Raw genomic sequence first — 20245 nt, forward strand, 5'->3', positions numbered from 1 at the left:
CTGCCATCTACTGCGCCTGCGCGAGGACCGCCTGTCGTTAGGATAGAGCACATTCTGCCCCCCACTGAATGCTGGGTAAACATACCGCCATTGAAAGGCCTTTTCTGTTAAGATAATTATGTTTTATGATCCGATGATGATTGGCGCCACAGGGCCAACACGTAAAGTTATTTAGTCAATTGATATGGCAACCAAAGTGCACCATAGTTCTGTCCTGGGTGTAATTAACATCAGAACAAACCCCGACAGTTAGATCTGAACTCACTGGAGTCTCTGCAGCAGTGTGGACAAGGGATTTTTTTCCCATACTGACTACTGAAACTCCGTCTTGTCATTTAGAATGTAGCAATTGTGGATCCAATCCTTTGACCTTCAGAATGAATACTTCCCACCACCAGTACCAAACCCCCTCCCCCGCCTCCCTCCCTGTGAACTGAACATTCCTTCACCCACTCATCCACCCATTGCTCATCCACCCAATGGTACCGAACCTAGATTGACATTCAGCATGAACCCAGTGAGAGGGTGAGCTGGCCCACGGGATGTCAGAATGGTCAAGAGCTGGAAATAGTTTCGATCAATACATTTTATGTGTCATTGTTAAAAACAGGAAACTTAATATTTTGTCAAACCCCATCGTGCACACACTTGGTGAATTACAATTTCTCGCCCAGTCCTTCCCTCTGGCTTCAACATGGTGCATCCTGTGTGGATTCAGCAGAGGTAGAGACAGGCTGCTCGGGAGATGGGGGCAGAGTGTCGGGAGATGGGGACAGAGTGTCGGGAGATGGGGGCAGAGTGTCGGGAGATGGGGGCAGAGTGTCAGGAGATGGGGGCAGTGTGTCGGGAGATGGAGGCAGTGTGTCAGGAGATGAAGGCAGAGTGTCGGGAGATGGGGCAGTGTGTCAGCAGATGAAGGCAGAGTGTCAGGAGATGGGGGCAGTGTGTCAGGAGATGAAGGCAGTGTGTCGCGAGATGGGGACAGCGTGTCGGGAGATGGGTACAGTGTGTCGGGAGATGGGGACAGCGTGTCGGGAGATGGGGCAGAGTGTCGGGAGGTGGGACAGTGTGTCAGGAGATGGGGTCAGCTTTTTGGGAGATGGGACCTGTATACTATACATGTTCATCTTCATAATTCACAACACTATTACTGATGTTCATGAGCTGCCTCACTTTCTTTCCCATTAATTCCATTTGCTGATCTATCAGTAATGGACTTGCTGCCATCTTGAACAAAACTGTTTTCACCACTAAGGCTCCGCTGGTATTTAATAGTCTCCATGACATCATCGCACTGGGACTGGATGACATCATAAGAGTCCATTGTTTCTTAATGACCCTCATCAATAACAAGAGGAAATATTAATAAACCTGAGCACATTATCTAGGCTGACACTCCAGGGTGACACTGAGGGACTGCTGCACTGTCAGAGACAGCATCCTTCACATGGAACTTGTGGAGGCTCTGGTCACAATCTTCCAATCATCCTTATATCCTAGTGGTGTCAAAGCACTGACAAATTGTAAATGTTACACCCCTGTTCAAAAACACAGCAATTCCAGGACAATCAGCTTCATATCAGTGGAGGGGAAAAGCTGGAGACAATAATCCAGGACAAAATCAATTGGCACTTGGAAAAGTATTGGTTATTTCCAGCATTTTCTGTTTTTAATACTGATACTTCCCTGGATCCCAAGGCTCTCTGGGAGGTGTGAGGAGCTGGAACTTATCCATGAGAGTAACCAAAGCTCTGAGAACTGAAAGAATCTGGGGTTGGAAAGGAGACAAGATCCAAAAATGGAGCAGTTGGGAACAGGACATCAATTAGTCTCCTCTTATCCTGGAGAAATCAAGGACTCGACATTCTGAGAGTTTGAAACAAAAATGATTTATTTAACAGACATCAAGATATTAAACTCCAGCCCAGTTACAGGGATTATTAACATCAATAGAAACAAACCAATACTGTCAGAATGAACATGGTTCAGTCCTGGGTGTGATTAACAGCAGCAATAACAGCAGAATCCAACCTCTGCAGTCACTTGTGAACTCACTGCTGTCTGAGCAGGTGGGATGACCAAGTGAATCCCTACCCACATTCGGAGAAGGTGAACAGCCTCTCCCCAGTGTGAACTCGCTAGTGTCTCAACAGGTTGGATAAATGAGTGAATCCGTTTCCACACTCGGAGCAGGTGAACGGCCTGTCTCCAATGTGAATTCACTGGTGTACACTGAGGTGGAATGAAGGTTGAATCTCTTTACACAGGAAGTACAGCAGAACGGCCTCTCCTTGTGTGAATTCGCTGGTGTACTTTGAGGTTCGATGAAGTCCTGAATCTCTTTCCACAGGAAGTACCGCTGAATGGCCTCTCCTCAGTGTGAGTTCGCTGATGCTTTAGCAGCTCAGAGGACCCAGTGAATCCTTTCCCGCATACCGTGCAGGTGAATGGTCTCTCTCCAGTGTGAACTCGCTGGTGTGTCAGCAGGTTGGATAACCGAGTGAATTTCTTCCCACACTCAGAGCAGGTGAATGTTCTCTCTCCAGTGTGAATTCGCTGGTGTGTCAGCAGGTGGGATAACTGAGTGAATCCCTTCCCACACTCGGAGCAGGTGAATGGCCTCTCTCCAGTGTGAACTCGCTGGTGTCTCAGCTGGTTGGATAACCGAGTGAATTTCTTCCCACACTCAGAGCAGGTGAATGTTCTCTCTCCAGTGTGAATTCGCTGGTGTGTCAGCAGGTGGGATAACTGAGTGAATCCCTTCCCACACTCGGAGCAGTTGAAAGGCCTCTCTCCAGTGTGAATTCGCTGGTGTACTTTGAGGTTCGATGAAGTCCTGAATCTCTTTCCACAGGAAGTACAGCTGAATGGCCTCTCCTCAGTGTGAGTTCGCTGATGCTTTAGCAGCTCAGAGGACCCAGTGAATCCTTTCCCGCATACCGTGCAGGTGAATGGTCTCTCTCCAGTGTGAACTCGCTGGTGTATCAGCAGGTGGGATGACTGAGTGAATCCCTTCCCACACTCGGAGCAGGAGAACGGTCTCTCTCCAGTGTGAACTCGCTGGTGTGTCAGCAGGTGGGATAACCGCTTGAATTCTTTCCCACACTCAGAGCAGGTGAATGGTCTCTCTCCAGTGTGAACTCGCTGGTGTGTCAGCAGGTGGGATAACTGAGTAAATCCCTTCCCACACTCAGAGCAGGTGAACGGCCGCTCCCCAGTGTGACTGCGTCGATGGATTTCCAGTTTGGATGGACAATTGAATTCTTTCCCACAGTCCTTCATTTCCACGGTTTCTCCATGGTGCGGGTATCCCTGTGTCTCTCCAAGTTTGGTAATCAGTTGAAGCCTCGTCCACACAGAGAACACATGTACAGTTTCTCCCCACTGTGAATGGTGTGATGTTATTTCAGGCTTTATAACTGGTTAAAGCTCTTTCCACAGTCAGTTCACTGGAACACTCTCATTCGGGTGTGTGTGTGTGTCTCGGTACTTTTCCAGTCACACTGATGTTTGAAATCTTTTCCCTACAGACAGAACAGACAAACGTTTCTCTGTCCACATTCAAAGGTGATGATATTCAGGTCCTGATGAATCGAGTGACTCTGTCAGATCTTGATGTGATGTTTGGTTTCAGTTTCCTGCCTGAAAATCCTCCCCTTCTAATTCTCTGTAAAAGGAGTTTACAAGAGCCATCACTGTCAGTACAGGATATAAATTCAGAACAGACAATTCTAGTTTCTATGGAACATTTTTTTCCTCTCTTGTTCCCCCAAAGCTGCAAATCCCCGTCCCACACACTCTCCCTCCTCCCTGTGCTGAAATCCAGACAGAGTTTTGGACAATTCTTTCTGTATTTTTCTAACAAATTTCTACAACTGGAGGTGACAATATGTCTGATCATTCACTTCAGTGATTACTCGTGACAAAACATTAATCTGAAACCCCCTGACCGACCATACAGAATAGCAGGTGTTAACCTTGTGTCCAAAACTTACTTTGTGGAGATTTAATAAGCGATCATGAAGGTGGTTTCTCCAAACCTCCCAGGGTTTCCTTCCTTCCTTCTCTCCCTCTCTAACTAAGTGAAACCTGGGATCACTCTCATGGCCCATTCTGGCTCCTGCTTCTCTTCCTGATGACTAATTAACTCCAATTAAACACTGAGAAGTCTGAAGGCACTGTTTTCAGTCCCTGCTCCAATCTCCATTTCCCAGATACCAACTCCATCCCTCTCCCGGGTAACAGTCTGAGATTAAACCAGTCTGTTCACAACCTCGGTGTTACATTTGATCTCGAAATGAGCTGCTGACCTCATGTCTGTGCCATCACTAAGATCGCCTGTAAGATTCACCTCTGTAATATCACCTGACCTCACCCCTGTCTCAGGAGTGTCCCATCTGCTGTTCAAACCCTTATCACGGCCATTTTTATCTCCAGACTCGACCATTCCAACACACTCCTGGCTGGTCTCCCACATTCTACCCTCCGTAACCTTGAAGACATCCATATTTTTGCTGTCTGTGTCTTCACTCACAGCTAGGCTGGTTCCCCGACCTTCCTTGGCTCCCGTTCAAGCAGCAACTTGATATTAAAATTCTCATCCTTGTTTTCAAATCCCCCAATGGCCTCCTCTCTGTGGCTCCTGCAGACCCACAATCCTCTATGATATCTGCACTGCTCTAATTCTAGCATTCCCTGTTTTAATTGCTCCACCATGAGTGTCCGTGCCTTCAGTTCCCTTGACCCCAAGCTCTGAGATTCTCTCCCTCTGTCTACCACACTTTCCCACTTTAAGACAATTGAGTATTAATAATAAAAGACATTCTGTCAAAACATTTTATCTTGAACTCATCAGGATAGAGGGAAGAATACCAAATTTCAAAAATTATCAGTCAGGCTTGTAATGTGTCTCACTTGCATTTGCTAGAAGCTACGTATGTTCATCCACAGGGACCTGTCCTCTGCAGGCAGAAGGAACAAGTCCAGGCACGGGGTCTTTTGTGGAATTAAACAAAAGCAGAGAGAATGACAGCTCATGGCTGTATTGCCCATGGCAACAACCAATCAGAGCCGACAGGCCAACCAATCAGCACCCTTTTCTTGTGCAGTATAAATTGTGGTTCCCTTTGAAATTTGGGATTCTTGCGTCTGTCCTGGTGAGTGCAACAGGAAAAGCTTTGACAGCTTGTCTCTTTTTTCATTAATAATCAAATTCTGTACAAACAAGTGACTATTTTAAGTATTTTGGTCACCTCCTTCTGTGTCTGAATGTTATACTTTATTTTATGATTTCCTGTGAAGCTCACTGGGATGATTTATGATGTTAATAGAAGTTGTTGTTGTTTCTGACTGTTACCCTGATCTCCTGTTTTACAACAACTGATTGATTTCACACCAAACTCTATCTTTGATTTATTGTCCTTCCTGCGGGACATTCATCCGGGCCTGCAGCCTCTGTAAAGATGGCGCCCACGCATGCTCCCTGTTGGACATTGCCCCCGATAAAGATGGTGACCGCACATGCGCTGTGCTGCTCGTTGCCCCCTATAAAGATGGTGACCGCTCATGTGCTCTGCAGCTCCTTGCCCCTATAAAGATGGTGACCGCACATGCGCTCTACTGCTCCTTGCCCCTATAAAGATAGTGACCGCACATGCGCTCTGCTGCTCCTTGCCCCCTATAAAGATGGTGACCGCACATGCGCTCTGCTGCTCCTTGCCCCCTATAAAGATGGTGACCGCACATGCGCTCTGCTGCTCCTTGCTCCCTATAAAGATAGTGACCGCACATGCGCTCTGCTGCTCCTTGCCCCCTATAAAGATAGTGACCGCACATGCGCTCTGCTGCTCCTTGCCCCTATAAAGATAGTGACCGCACATGCGCTCTGCTGCTCCTTGCCCCCTATAAAGATGGTGACCGCACATGCGCTCTGCTGCTCCTTGCCCCCTATAAAGATAGTGACCGCACATGCGCTCTGCTGCTCCTTGCCCCCTATAAAGTTGGCAGCCGTTAACTCGGACCTACTTCCGGAGAAATGGCCTACTCTGTGTTTGGAAGGATGGTTCATTATTGAGGGTTTAGGACAGAGACCGTGAATTCATAAAGCCTCCCAACTCACCCGCCAGCCCTTTCTGTGCTCACGGGTTTTTTTCCAGCTCTCAGTCCGCACTCGGTCTTTGTAAATCCCGCATTTTAAACCCGCTCGCTCCAGCTCTCCTCACGCCTGATTTCACGCGCTACACATGCCCCAACTCACAATGATTGACGGCAGCTCCGGACCAATAGGGACAGGGGGCGGGTTGGGGCACCAGCGGGAGCGGCTGTTCCTCCGGCCAATCGGAGTGAACGAGGGGCGTGGCCGGGCTTGAATTGGAGCATGCGCAGCGCGGGTGGGGATCGGGATGAAGGGGTCGGGTTGAAAGTCCAGCGGAAGAGAAAAGGCCGAGTGCAGGAGAGGAATGGAGCCGGAGGGTGGACTGGGAGGATTCACAAACACCCGGTGTAGGACACCAAACCCGGATTACAAACTCCCGGAGCCCAGTTTACACCCAGTGTTTGGAAACTCCTTTTACAGGGGGTTAGAAGGGAAGGATTTACACACAGCAAACTCCAACCCAGAGAAATGTTTCTCTCTTAATTTCTATCCTGGACTGACAGGGATGGATTTTTTATAGTCTCATTTGTACAGGATTTTCAATGGGACGGATTTGGAGACGGGGAAACTCAAACCAAACTTCACATCAAGATCTGACAGAGTCACTCGATTCCTCAGGTCCTGAATATCATCGGACTTTGATTGTGGAAGGAAAAAGGTTTGTCTGTTCTGTTTGTGGGAAAAGCACCGACATTTTCAAAATCCTGGTTAGACTGCACCTAAACCACTGTAATAAAAATGAAAAATGCTGGAAGTACTCAGCAGGCCTGGCAGCATCTGTGGAGCGAAACAGAGTTAATGTTTCGAGTCAACATGAGCTTTCATCAGGACAGGAATGCTGTTGAAGGGTCATGAGGACTCGAAACGTCAACTTTGCTCTTCTCTGCCGATGCTGCCAGACCTGCTGAATTTTTCCAGCTATTTCTGTTTTTGCTCAGGAATACTGTGTTCTGTTCTGGGCATCACACCATGGGAAGGATAGACCATATTGGCCTTAGTGGGAGAGCAGTGCAGATGTACTTGAATGACAACCGGACTCCAAGGGTTAAATTATGAGGAGTGGTCAAACAAATGCATCAGAGTAATTACAGCACAGAAAGAGGCCATTCAGCCCATTGAGTCCATGCCAGCTCTCTGTAGAGCAATCCAGTCTGTCTCATTGCCCCACTGTGTCTTTAACTCCCTGCATGTTTATTTCTCTTAAATGCTGGTCCAATTTAATTTTAAAGCATTTATCATGTCTGTTTCCAGCCTGCTCGTAGGCAGTGAGTTCTGGGTAATTACCACTTGTGTAAAATGTTCCTCCCTGCATTTGCCCTGTATCTATTGCCCATAACCTTCAATATGTGTCCCCCTAATCATTGTACCATCAACTAATGGAAACAACATTTTCTTTGTCCACCTTATCTGAACCTGTCACAATCTTGTTCACCTCTGTCCAATCTCCCCTCAACTCTGTAACTCCAAGAAGAACAACTTCAGCTTCTCCAATCTCCCTTTGTAACCGAATTCCCTTTTTCCTGGAACCATTCTGGTAAATCTCCTCCGCATCCTCTCAAGGACTCTCCCCCTTTCCTAAAGTGTGGAGACCAGAACTGGATGCAATACTCCTGTTGTGACCTAACCGGAGCTTTATAACGGGTCAGCTTATTTTCCCTGCGTTTATACACATTAAATCTGCTTATGAAGCCCATGATCTCATATATTTTGCGAACTGCTCTCTCAATATGTCCTTTCGCCTTCAAATGTGTATGAACATCAACCCCCAGCTCCCCCAGTCCCTACACACCCTTTAGGACTGTACCATTGAGTACCCTATTCATTCTGCCAATATTCATCATCTCACTGTGAGGTTTGTATTCCCTGGAATTTAGAAGATTGAGGAGGATTTTCTCGAAGTTTTCATGATATAAATTGGAAATGGTGTGGTAGATAGAGGGGAACAATTTCCATTGGTTGGGGAATCCAGGACTGAGGAACATAGTCTAAAACATAGAGCCCGAACTTTCAGGAGTGAGATTAGGAAAATCTTCTTCAGATAAAGTTGGGAGAAGTTTGGAATTCTCTTCCTGAATTAGCAGTTCATGCTTGATCAATGTTCAGTTTCAATCTGGCATTGATAGATCCTTCCTAACACAAGGTATAAATCAAGGGACAGGAGACAAAGGGTCACAGATCAGCCGTGATCTGATTGCATGGTGGGACAGACTCGAGGGTCTAAATGGCCAACTCCTAGAATCATTGAAACTTAGAGCACAGAAGGAGGCCATTCAACCCTTTGTGCTTGTGCTGTCTCTTTGAAAGAGCAGTTGTGTTTAGTCCCACATGCCCACTTTCTGTTTGTAACCCTGTAAGTTCCTCAATCCCAAATCCCTGTCAACTCCCTTTTAAAATTCCTGATAGGATCAGGTTCCAGCACCTTCCCAGGTAGAATGTTCCAGATCCTGACAACTCTCTGTTGGTGCAGAAACTGCTGAACTCGATGTTGAGTGCAGAAGGTTGTAAAGTGCCGAACTGAAAGATGAGCTGCTGTTCCTCGAGCCCCCAATGAGCTTCATTGAAACATTGCAGGAGGCCAAGGACAGAGAGGTCAGAGTGGGAGTGGGGCGGAGAATTAAAATGACAAGTGACCGGATGCTCAGGGTCAAGCTGACAGACTGAACGGAGGTTGTTCCACAAAGTGATCACCCAATCTGTGTTTGGTCTTCCCAATGTAGAGCAGATCACATCGTGAGCAGTGAATACAGTAACTAAACTGCAAGAAGTACAAATAAATCACTGTTTGGTTTCATCTTGCACAACCTTGAGAACAGCCTGAAGAAAGATACTTTACTTGAAGAATAAAGGTTAAAATATAATTACATTGTCTATCTCAGGGTGTAATCCAAGAACAACACCTTGTATTTACAGGAAGGGTTGTGGGGCAGGAGGAGGTTACAGAGATACTGAGGATCCAGTTGACATTGACTATCTCACCGGTGTCAAATTCATTTTCCATGGTGGCTCTGATCCAATATCCTGACACTGGTTGAGGGCAACATTCAGCAGAATTTATAAAAATGGAACTAGATACAAATAAACTATATCAGTATTTACTGACACCTCGGTTTTATTTATCGTTCCTGCTGCTCCCGGTACCCGGCATCTCTTGGCTTGAACCATCACATCGACACTCGGGGCAAATGACTGGGCTGAGGCCTGTCTCAGATAAAAACACGAGGACCACTTGTCACCACAGAATCATAGAAATTGTAGCACAGAGGAGGCAATTCAGCCCATCATGTCTGTACTGGCTGAAAATGAGCAATCCAGTCTAATCCCGTTTCCCAGCTCTTGGTCCGTAATCCTGTAGGTTACAGCACATCCAGTGTATATCCCAGCACTTTTTAAATCTGTGTATTTCTGCCTCTACCACCCTTTCAGTCAGTGAGTTCCAAGACCCACCACCCTCTGGGTTATTGAACTCCCCTCTAATCGTTCCACTAATTACTTTAAATCTCTATCCTCTTGGTTCTGACCTCTGTAAATGAAATGGGTCCTTCCTATCTGGGACCCTCATAATTTTTACACCTCAATTAAATCTCCCCTCTTCCTCCCCTGTCCCAAAGAAAACAACCCCAGCCTCTCCAATCTTTCCTCGGAGTTAAAATTCTCCAGTCCTGCCAACATCTAGGTAAATCTCTTCTGCGCCCACTCTAGTGTGATCACATCCTTCCTGTAATGTGCTGACTACAACTGGACTCAGTACTCTAGCTGTGCTCTAACTAGTGTTTTTTATAGTTCTAGAATAACCACGTTCTCACCTTCCATTAACTTCAATGTGATGGAAACTGACAGCTGGAATCTGTCAGCATTTGAAATATATTTACAAATGATTCAAGGGTTTCTTACAGTTGGGATCTTTCTCTGTTCTGTCCATTCGAGGTGTTCGATAACAGACTTTCTCATGGGAATATCGAGCTGGAGTTTTGGGCAGTGATATGTTTCCTTGTTCATCTTGTTGACTCTAAATGGTGAATCTTGTGGATTCAGACACCAGATAATCAAGCTCACAACAGACTGTCTCATGCTGACTTTATTAACAGCACCACAGTAATACAGACTGGGTATAGTTCCCCGATCCAGAGAGCAGGGATAATGTTGGGGTAGACTTCTCATTGTTCAAGTCCCCAAACTGTAAATGATTTAATAATTTCCTGTGGGTCCTCTCCTGACTGAAGAGTTTGGTGTGGGTTCGACATGGACATCTACAGAACTGACCGTTCATATTGTTGTTGGTGGTGCTTGGGTTAACTTCTGCAGCTGCGCCACCTCTGACCTTCCTCTGGGCACGTTGGATGTTGAGTTTGGTGTAGATGGTCCTCGAAACACGCTGAACCAAATTTCAGTGCTTGCCTCCACATATACACTCATAGAGCACAGGAGAAGGCCGTTCGGCCCATTGTGTCCACGCTGCTCACAAAGTTCTGACTACACTAATCCCATTATCCAGCGCTTGGCCCATAGCCCTGGAGGCTAAGGCAATGCAAGTGAATATTTAAATACTTCTTAAATATTACAAGAGTTTCTGACTCAACCACCCAAATCATTTACACCCTTTCAGGCAGTGAGTTCTAGACACCACCACCCTCTGGGTGAAAAAACAATTTTCCTGAACTCCCCTCTTAGCCTTCTACTTCTTACCTTAAATGTATGCCCCCGTTTATTGACCCCTCTACTAATGGAAAAAGTGCCTTCCTATCCACCCAACTATGCCCCTCATAATCTTATCCGCCACTATGAGGTCCCCTTCGCTGCTCTAGGGAAAACAACCCCAGCCTATCAAATATTTCCTCATAGCTCAGACCCTCCAGCCCGGCCAGTATCCTGGTAAATCTCCTCTGCACCCTCTCCAGTGCAATCACATCCTTCCTATAATGTAGTGACCAGAACTCGGCCGGTCGACTGCAGTGTTTTCTGAGGAGAGGCGGTCTGCAATGCAGATGTTTGTGAGGCTCTTTTCTAGGGTGTCCTTGTATCGGTTGTACTGACCACCTTGATGTTGTTTGCCCTGCGACAGTTCCCCATGGAAGATCAGCTTGGGAATTCTGTGATTGTCCATGTGGGAAACATGGCCTGGCCATCGGAGCTGAATTTTCTGGAGGGTGGTCTCCAAGCTGTTGAACCCAGCGTGACGGAGAACCTCGTTGTTTGTGATTTTTGTCCTGCCATCTAATTCTCAGGATGGACCTCGGGTGTCTTTGCTGGAAGTGTTCCAGAGCTTTGATGTGGCTCCAAGAGCAGGCCCAGGATTCTGCTCCATACAGCAGGGTGGTCAGGACAATGGCCTGGTAAAGTTCGATTTTAGTTTTCAGTTTTATGCCATGCTGCTTCCAGACAGATAATACCATGGATTTAGACTAGATTGCACAGGAGTTCACGGGATATACAGCAGAGAACCAGGCCATTCAGCCCAATCAGTCCATGCTGGTGTTTACGCTCCACTCGAGCCTCCTCCCATTTTTTCTCAGCTAAATCTACCAATGTAATCATCTATTCCCTTCTTTCTCATAGAGCTATCCATTTCCCCCTGAAATGCACCTATTTTATTCACTTCTTGATGCAAATTCTATGCAATTCACCCCTGTCCTGAGAGGACAGATCTTTGGCCCAGTGGGCTAGTGGGAGGGAGGGAAGCAGCAGAGGCAGCTGATCGGATTGTCTCAATCTTAGTGACAAAGAAGCTCCATGAGCTCCTCACACTTGTTGTTGGAGGTGAGGATGGAGGTGACAGGGGAGAGGCAGAGTCCTTCAAAAGGAACTAATTTGTGTTAAAGGTACTAAAAAGACTCAATACATTGTATTTAACACACAGCACTTCAAAAATACAAATGGCCCCCTATAACTGGGCTGGGGTTTATGAAGATCAACAGAAACTGACCCCAATGAACATAGTTTAGTCCTGGATGTAATTATCAGCAAATCCCAATCACTGTCGTTACTTGTGAACGTGTCGGTGCCTCAGCAGGTTGGATGATCGAGTGAATCCCTTCCCACACTCCGTACAGGTGAACAGTCTCTCCCCAGTGTGAATTCTCTGGTGTACTGTAAGGTCAGATGACCATCTGAACCCAGTCTCACAGTGAGAGCACCTGAATGGTCTCTCGTCAGTGTGAACATGCTGATGGGACATCAGGTTCCCGGAACTTTTAAAACACTTCCCGCAGTCTGGGCTTTTAAAAGTTTTCTCCCCAGTGTGGACTCGCTGGTGTTTCAGCAGGATGGATGTATCAATGAATCCCTTTCCACACTTGGAGCAGGTGAATGGCCTCTCCCAAGGGTGAATTTGCTGGTGTCTCAGCAGGCTGGATAACTGAGTGAATCTCTTCCCACACTCTGAGCAGGTGAAGGGTCTTTCCCCAGTGTGAGTTTGTTGGTGTCTCAGCAGGTTAGATACACTAATGAATCCCTTCCCACAATCAGAGCAGTCGAACAGCCTCTCCCCAGTGTGAATTCACTGATGTGTCAGGAGGTGGTGTAACTGAGTGAAGCACTTCCCACACTCGGAGCAGGTGAACGGTCTCTCCCCAGTGTGACTGCGTCGATGAGTTTCCAGGTCAGATGGGTAAGTGAATCCCTTTCCACAGTCCTAACATTTCCACGGTTTCTCATCGCTATGCCTGCATTTATGTCCTGCCTGGCCAGGTGATTGGCTGAAGCCTCGTCCACACACAGAACACGTGTACGGTTTCTCCCCACTGTGAACGGTGCTTTTTCCTTCCATGTTCAAAATCCGATGATATTCTGTTTCTGATAAATTGGGTGACTCTGTCAGATCCTGATGTGATGTTTGGGTTTCAGTTTCCCGACTGCAAATTCTCCCATTCTAATACCCTGTGAAATTAATTTAAAACAGTAAAAAGGAGTGAGAGAGAACCCACAAAAACACAAAGGCAGGTTGTGAAATTGAGCTAAATGAATCTGGGAATTTGTGGGGCCGGCACTAGGAAAAAATGACCATGAAAACTGCTGGATTGTCATAAAAACATAACTGGTTCACTAATGTCCTTCAGGAAGTGGAACCTGTCACCCAGTCTGGATCTACACTGGCCTCAATGGAAAGAGAGAGAGAGAGAGAAAAAGAGGTAGGTAGCAAAGGAGGCGAAGGAGATGGATTGTTTATATCTATAACATAAGCAGAACTTTGACAGAATCTTCCAATCCCTCAACCCCCACCCCCAGAAGGACCAGGGTAGCAAGTGTATGTGAGCATCATCGCCTCCAAGTTCCCCTCCAAGTCACACACCATCCTGACTTGTCTGACACACTACCGGCCGGCCTCCCACTTTCAACCTCCCTGTAACCTTGAGCTCATCCAAAACTCTGCTGCCCGTGTGCTTACTCACACCAAGTCTTGTTCACCTATCACCCATGTGCTCACTGACCTACAAAGGATCTAGGATAAGAAGCACCTTCATTTTAAAACTCTCATCCACTTTTTGAAATTCCATGTTGGCCCCTCCCTATCACCGTAATCCAGCCTCTCAACCCTCTGAGATGTTTGTGCTCCTTTCGTTCTGACCTGCTGAGCATTCTGTCAGTTTCCATGGCCCCAAGCTCTGGAATTTTCTCCCCAAACCTCTCTTCCTCTCTACTTCATTTTTCTCCTTTAAGACACTGCTTAAAACCTACCTCTTTGACCAAACATTTGGTCACCTGGCCTAATATCTCCTTATTTGTCTCAGTGTCAAACCTTGCTGTTAACATTTCTGTGAAATGCCTTGGAACATTGTCTTACATTAAAAGTGCCATATAAATACAAATTGTTTCTGTTGATTTGGACATATATCACTGTTCCTTCATCATCGCTGGATGAATAACCTGTAACTCCTTACCTAACAGCATTGTGGGATCATCTTCACCACATGCACTGCAGCTGTTTAAGAAGGTCAAACATCATCTTCTCCACAGGTAACTGGGGATCACAATAGATGCTGGTATCTGTGGAGAGAGACAGAGTTAACGTTTCAAGGTGTGCAGAATGATTTTTCTAAATTCATGTGGGCATCACTGGCTAGGCCAGCATTCAGAGGGCAGTGAAGAGTCAACCACTGCTTGGTCTGGAGTCACGTGTAGGCAAGACTAAGGACGGCAGATTTCCTTCCCTAAAGGGCATTAGTGAACCAGGTGGGTTTTTAGGACAATCATCATCGGTCATCATTAGACTTTTAATTCTAGATTTTTGTTATGGAATTGGAATTCCACCATCTGCCATGACGGGGTTTGAAACTGGGTCCCCAGGATATTGCCCTGGGTCTCTGGATTACTCGTCCAGTGACAATACCACTAAAACCATCGCCTCCTCTCAGGGAGTAAAAATGGTGCAGAATTTGATGGTCAATATAAGCTTAGAAGTGGAATAGAAATGGACTATAGGTCAGGAAAAGCAATTCCTGACTATGAAAGATACTGTGTGAAGATAAAGCTGGGAAGCCAGCAGCACATGGTCGGGGGGTGGACAGTGGTGGAAACTTCATTTAGACACAATCGACAGTAGTAACAGTAAAATACTAAACATAACTCAAATACATCCATTATTAGAGACAGGGGAAGTTAAAAAATGGCAGAGAAGTGATCAGGGAGGGCAGAGGTGAAACAGAGCAATGGATGAACATGGATTCAGATCCACAGGAAAGGAGCCACACCAGCCCCAGAGCCATTGAGCGTCTCACAGATGCAGAGCATAGAACTAAAAGCTCTAAATTGTAGGTGGATGGTGAAAAACAGTCAACTCTGAAACAGTTTCAGTTTTCAACTTTAAACTCTCCTGCTGGATTCTGCAGCTGGAAAGATATCAGAAACACTGGAATCAGAGAAAAATCTCCCAGTTGAGGAAATATCCAGGGAGCGGGGTGATTTCACCGTGTAATTGTTGATGTGTGATGATGTCACAGTATAATTGTCAATGTGTGATGATGTCACAGACACGGACACAGAACATCTGGGTCTGTGCAAACCAGTGATCACCACACATTGTGAAGGATGTGAAGGTATAGAGGAGATTAACCAGAATGGTTCGAGAGATGAGGGGTTTTATCTGTAAGATGAGGTTCGAGTAACTGGGGTTGTTCTCCTTGGAGTAAAGGAGATTGAGGGGAGATTTGATAGAGGTGTACAGGATTATGAAAGGTAGTTAAATAAAAGCTGTTCCCGTTAGCTGATTATGAAAGGATTAAGGAACAGAGTTTTAAAATTTTGGGCAAGATCCACAAGGGGGATGCCAGGGAGAGATTTTTTTAACCCAGTGACTGGTAATGACCTGGAACTCAATGCTTACTTTCAAAGGCTGGTGATATTCAGGTCCTGGCGAAACAAGTGACTTTCAGATTTTGACGTGATGTTTGGTTTTGGTTTTGGTTTCTCATCTCCCTCGAGTTTGCCCTCCTCTTCTAACATCCTGTAGAGTTCACAAAATCCATCAGTCAGTCCCGAACAGAAATTCAGAAAAGCCAAGCATTTCTCTTGGTATGAGTTTGCTGTGTGTAAATCCTCCCCTTCTAAACCCCTGGAAAAGGAGTTTCCAAAATCCATCCCTGTCAATCCAGGATAGGAATTCACAACATTCTCTCCTCCTGTTATCTGGACCAGGATGACCGCGCATGCGCCCTGCTGCACATTGACCCCTATAAAGATGGCGGCCGTTACCCCGGGCCTGGCGAAGGGAGAAATCCAGACTTTTTCGGCCCGTTCTCTCCAAACACAAGACCGGTACCTTGTTATTTGGGGTCTACGGCCTGAATTGTGTCTTTATGAAGCCTCCTTGCCCACTCCGCTGGCTCCATTCCTCCTCACATACCCACTAAATCTGTTAGTTTGCTCCACTCGACATTCTCTCCCCTCACTGAGCAGCTTCAGTCACAGAGCAGTTCTGCGCATGCTCAGGAAACAGACCGAAATGCGCATGCCCCAGCATACACCGCAATGCGCACGCGCAGAAAGCTGCTGAAGTGAGGATCGGGTATATTCTGTCTCGCAGTGAAACCTGGGTCTCCGCTCCGCCATTGAAAGACCATATTGTAGAACAGAAACCTATGTCCTGTAATCAGAATACGATGGGTGACATAGGGGCAAGACATAAAATTGTTGAATTAAATGATGCAGCGGCTAAATTGCTCAGGGCTCCACCACAATTCTCTCCTGGATATAATGATCCTACAGTTACATCTGAACTCAGTGCAGTCTCAGCAGATGGGGTGAGCTCCTGACTTTTCCCCCTATACGTGGAACAGTTAAACTGTGTCTTGCCAGTATCAATTCTCTGATTGTGGATCAAATCCTTTGAACTTTTAAAGTTGGAGTGTTAACTTGTGGGAAAACTGAATAAAGCCCTTTGTACACGTGAAGTATCTGAATTGTCTCCCAACAGCAAGACTGTGTTGCTGTATCAGTAAATGGGATGAGAGTGAATCCCTTTCCAATTTTAACTGGTGAACAATCTGTTTACTGTGTGAATTTACCTACACATTTTCAGCTCAGACATGATCTCGAAATCTACTGGTAATGGGTTCCACATTCTTAGCACTACATAAGAAAAAGGAGCAGGAGTAGGCCATTCGGCCCCTCAATCCTGCTCCACCATTTAATAAGATCATGGCTGATCTGATAGTCACCTGAAATCTGTAGCCCCACCTATCTCCGATAACCTGTCACACCCTTGCTTGCCAAGAATATATCCACCTCTGCCTTAAAAATATTTAACGACTCTGCTTCCAGAGCCTTTTCAGGAAGAGAGTTCATAAGTTTCACGACCCTCTGAGAGCAAAAAAAAATATCGCCTCATCTCCGTTTTAAATGGGTGACCCCTTATTTTTAAACAGCGATCCCGAGTTCTAGATTCTCCCACAAGGGGTAACATCCCCTCCAAACCCGCCCTGTCAAGTACTGCTCAGGGTCTTATATGTTTCACTAATCAGGGAAAAAAAAGCAAAGCACTGCACATGCTGGTTATCTGAAATAAAAACAGAAAATGCTGGAATTCTCAGCAGACCTTGTAGCGTCTGTGGAGAGAGAGACATCGTTTTCATTTCAGGTCTGTGGCCTTTCATTAGAACTGCACTGCATCTTAAATGTTAATTAAGCCTCTCAATCCAAAGATGCTGCCAGATGTGGTCAGGGAGCTCAAGAAGGAAATGAAAATCCCCTTTGAGGAATGGAATCCAATGCGAATGAAGGGTGAACCAGAGAAAGTCAAGGCACCTTTCCCTTCTTTCAGACGCTGGAACATTGACTCTGATGTTATCAGTGAAATTAACTGATCTGAGACAGTGAAAGGATTCTCGTTACTGCACATCAGGAATTCAAACCTAATATCGGCTTCTGGACGATCAGAATACTTGGTAACAGACAAGACAATGAAAGGCTGGAAGGGAGATGGCATCGGTTGTAGGAGAGCTGGTTCCCAGTGACATGGATGTGTCTGCAGTGGGTGGGATCAGACTGCTTCCATGTGTCCACAATGAATGTCCCACCCTTTATTTTGGAAGAGTAAAACTGATAGAGTGCGACAGCCATCTGGGTAGTGGCAATCTGAAGATTAGACTCACTGACACCCTGGTTGGGCTACCTTATCAATTAGTTTTGTGTAAGTGTCTGTGGCACAATTGGTCAGCGTGTTTGCCTATTAACTGAAAGGTTGGTGATTCAAAACCAGCCAGAGGGTGAAGGTTTTTACTGTTTCTCCCCCTCATCACCAATCATTGCCACACAGTGCCGGGTTGTCATTGGGTACTTGGGCTGCAAGATATCCCCAAACGGTGGCAGGTCTTTTGTTGTCCAGTGAGCTCCCACAAAAACAGCTTCTTTTTAAAATTACGTTTTCTGTCAAATACAATGAGAAAAGATTTGGACCCACTCTGTACCTTCATCTAACCCATTAGAAATCCATGAAATTGTTGGAATCAAACGAACCTATCAATTATTCTCTCTTCCTCAGCTCCACAGTGAGTGAGACAGGGAAAAGCAGAAAAGCAGCAATATTCTGGCCCTGCACTCTCCAATCACCCGCTGCCAGCAGAAAGCGGCGACTGCAGCTTCAATCAGCGGGTTACTGCCCATCCCTGGGACGCAAGATACTCCAACCCAGGCCAAACCTCCCAATACACCAAGCACAGGCTCAGGAAAATGCAGGTACAGTATATCCCGCTCACTACACCTCGGAGCAGCATTTACAGAATACCCGAGTGAGTGAGGCACAAATAAAAGTCACACCAACTTTCTAATTCTTTTCACTGTAAAATTCCCCCATTTTATTGAAAAACTGACTGTTGTGAATCTGAAAATGAGCACCATGGGATTTGTGTTACCGAGTGACTTGTTTTCCATTGTTTGTCCGTCAGGTTTGCAATTCAATTTGTGTTGGATAATGAAGTGAGCCTGATTTCAAAATGAGGGCAGAAAGGAGGTAAATATTAAATCCAGGAGAAAATCCTGAGGAAAATGGATGACAGTATTTGGAAGGAGGTGCAGCTGAGAAGTGGAAGATGTGAATGATGTTATTGATGATTGAGAGGAATGCATTGCAACCTTGGGGCACTTGTAGGCCGATTACGTTCCGCGCTTTAAAATTCCGACCAAGCTGAGGTATCAGGTGCAAAGCAACAGGTTTATCCATGTAAGTTGGGATACGAGACAGTTTTTCACATGCCCGGCTAGCTCAGTCGGTAGAGCATGAGACTCTTAATCTCAGGGTCGTGGGTTCGAGCCCCACGTTGGGCGCTGTAATGTTTTAAAAATCTGATTAAGAGTCGTACGGTCTGGAAACATTGACCCTGTTTCTCCCTCCAGCTGCTGAGTTTTTCCAGCAGTTTCTGTGTTTGTTGCCGATTTCCATCATTCGCAGTAATTTGCTTTTATCTTTTTACTTTTAAATCTTGTTGCTTTAAAAAACACCAACTAATCACTGCGGCTCCTGTGAAACTTATAAGGCAGAAATTCATCACTGAAAGCAACTGATAGACGTCAAATTCAAAGCACTTTTATTGTCGCATCTCATTCTGCTCCTGTCCCTGCCTCGCCTCCAGCTCCCTCCGCCCGTCCAGCCCCCAGGTCAATTAGCTGCTCGATGCAGACACAGCCAGTTCGTGGGAATGGGTAAAGCTCGTGGGTAAAGAGACACCTGGATCTCATCTTCCTGGTTCTCCCAGATACTGATTACAGGAATGTGCTCAGTGTCGATTATCCACAGTCACTCTCCTCCCAGTTGTTCAGCTTTGAAATTGATTTTCACACTGGGTTTCAATGTGAAGAAAGCAGAGCTGTGATCAGCTTATATTGTTCAGCAGATGTACTGCAAGAAGATACAAAACAGGCTGATGATAACATTGCTCTTTGGACTCGGTGAGCTCCAGTGAAGGATTGGCACCATTAATGTGTCGCTCAATTAGTCTCGTGACAAATCTCGTGCTGGAAATGACAAGAAAACTCGCTGAATTTGCTCCGTGTTTTGGTTTCAAAAGAGCCGAATACAAGGTAAGAAAGTACATCTCGCTCGAGTGGGTTATAAAATGGCAGAATGACCCGTGCTGTTGGGAAACATAAAATTATAGAAAGTTACAGCACAGAAAGTGGCCATTCGGCCGGGCGTGCTGCTTTCAAAGAGCAGTAGTGATTGGATGATCCATCAGGAGTGATATTTGTGCCAGTGTAAACAGGAAGCAGCAAAATTCATAATTCTCCCACCCATATTTTGCCTCACACCAACATTTCTATAGTCAGTTCTTTGCAAACAGCCCTTCTCTTCTCCTCTTCCTTCACTTCCACTCACGAGTATGATGTTTTCCGGCTCTGAGGCAAAACTTAAACTCTCACTCCTCTGATTCTGGTGGAGTTTTTAAACGTTTCCAATCAATGAGTGATCGACACTCGTTTCGACAAATTCAATAAATTGACATTCCCTGACCGGGAATCGAAACCGGGCCGCGGCGGTGAGAGCGCTGAATCCTAACCACTAGACCACCAGGGAAGTTGCACCAGATTCTTTTCGATTCGGCTTGTCTACGCTGCTTTTGCCTATTGTTTTTGAGTTCAGATCTCTTTCACCACAAAACTGCTTGT

The 20245-nt window shown here is 46.0% G+C and overlaps 2 non-coding genes and 1 pseudogene across 2 annotated transcripts; 1 reads left to right on the top strand and 2 right to left on the bottom strand.

The window, feature by feature from the left end:
• Positions 1-20245, bottom strand: part of LOC144698070 (uncharacterized) — a 106494-nt pseudogene that overhangs the window by 55797 nt on the left and 30452 nt on the right.
• Positions 18835-18907, top strand: trnak-cuu (transfer RNA lysine (anticodon CUU)). Its single transcript has one exon. It is a non-coding gene; the product is annotated as a tRNA-Lys (tRNA).
• trnae-cuc (transfer RNA glutamic acid (anticodon CUC)) lies at positions 20082-20153 on the bottom strand. Its single transcript has one exon. It is a non-coding gene; the product is annotated as a tRNA-Glu (tRNA).

The sequence above is a fragment of the Cetorhinus maximus genome, chromosome 23 (assembly GCF_964194155.1).
Source record: "Cetorhinus maximus chromosome 23, sCetMax3.hap1.1, whole genome shotgun sequence".
In the NCBI taxonomy this organism is placed as follows: domain Eukaryota; kingdom Metazoa; phylum Chordata; class Chondrichthyes; order Lamniformes; family Cetorhinidae; genus Cetorhinus; species Cetorhinus maximus.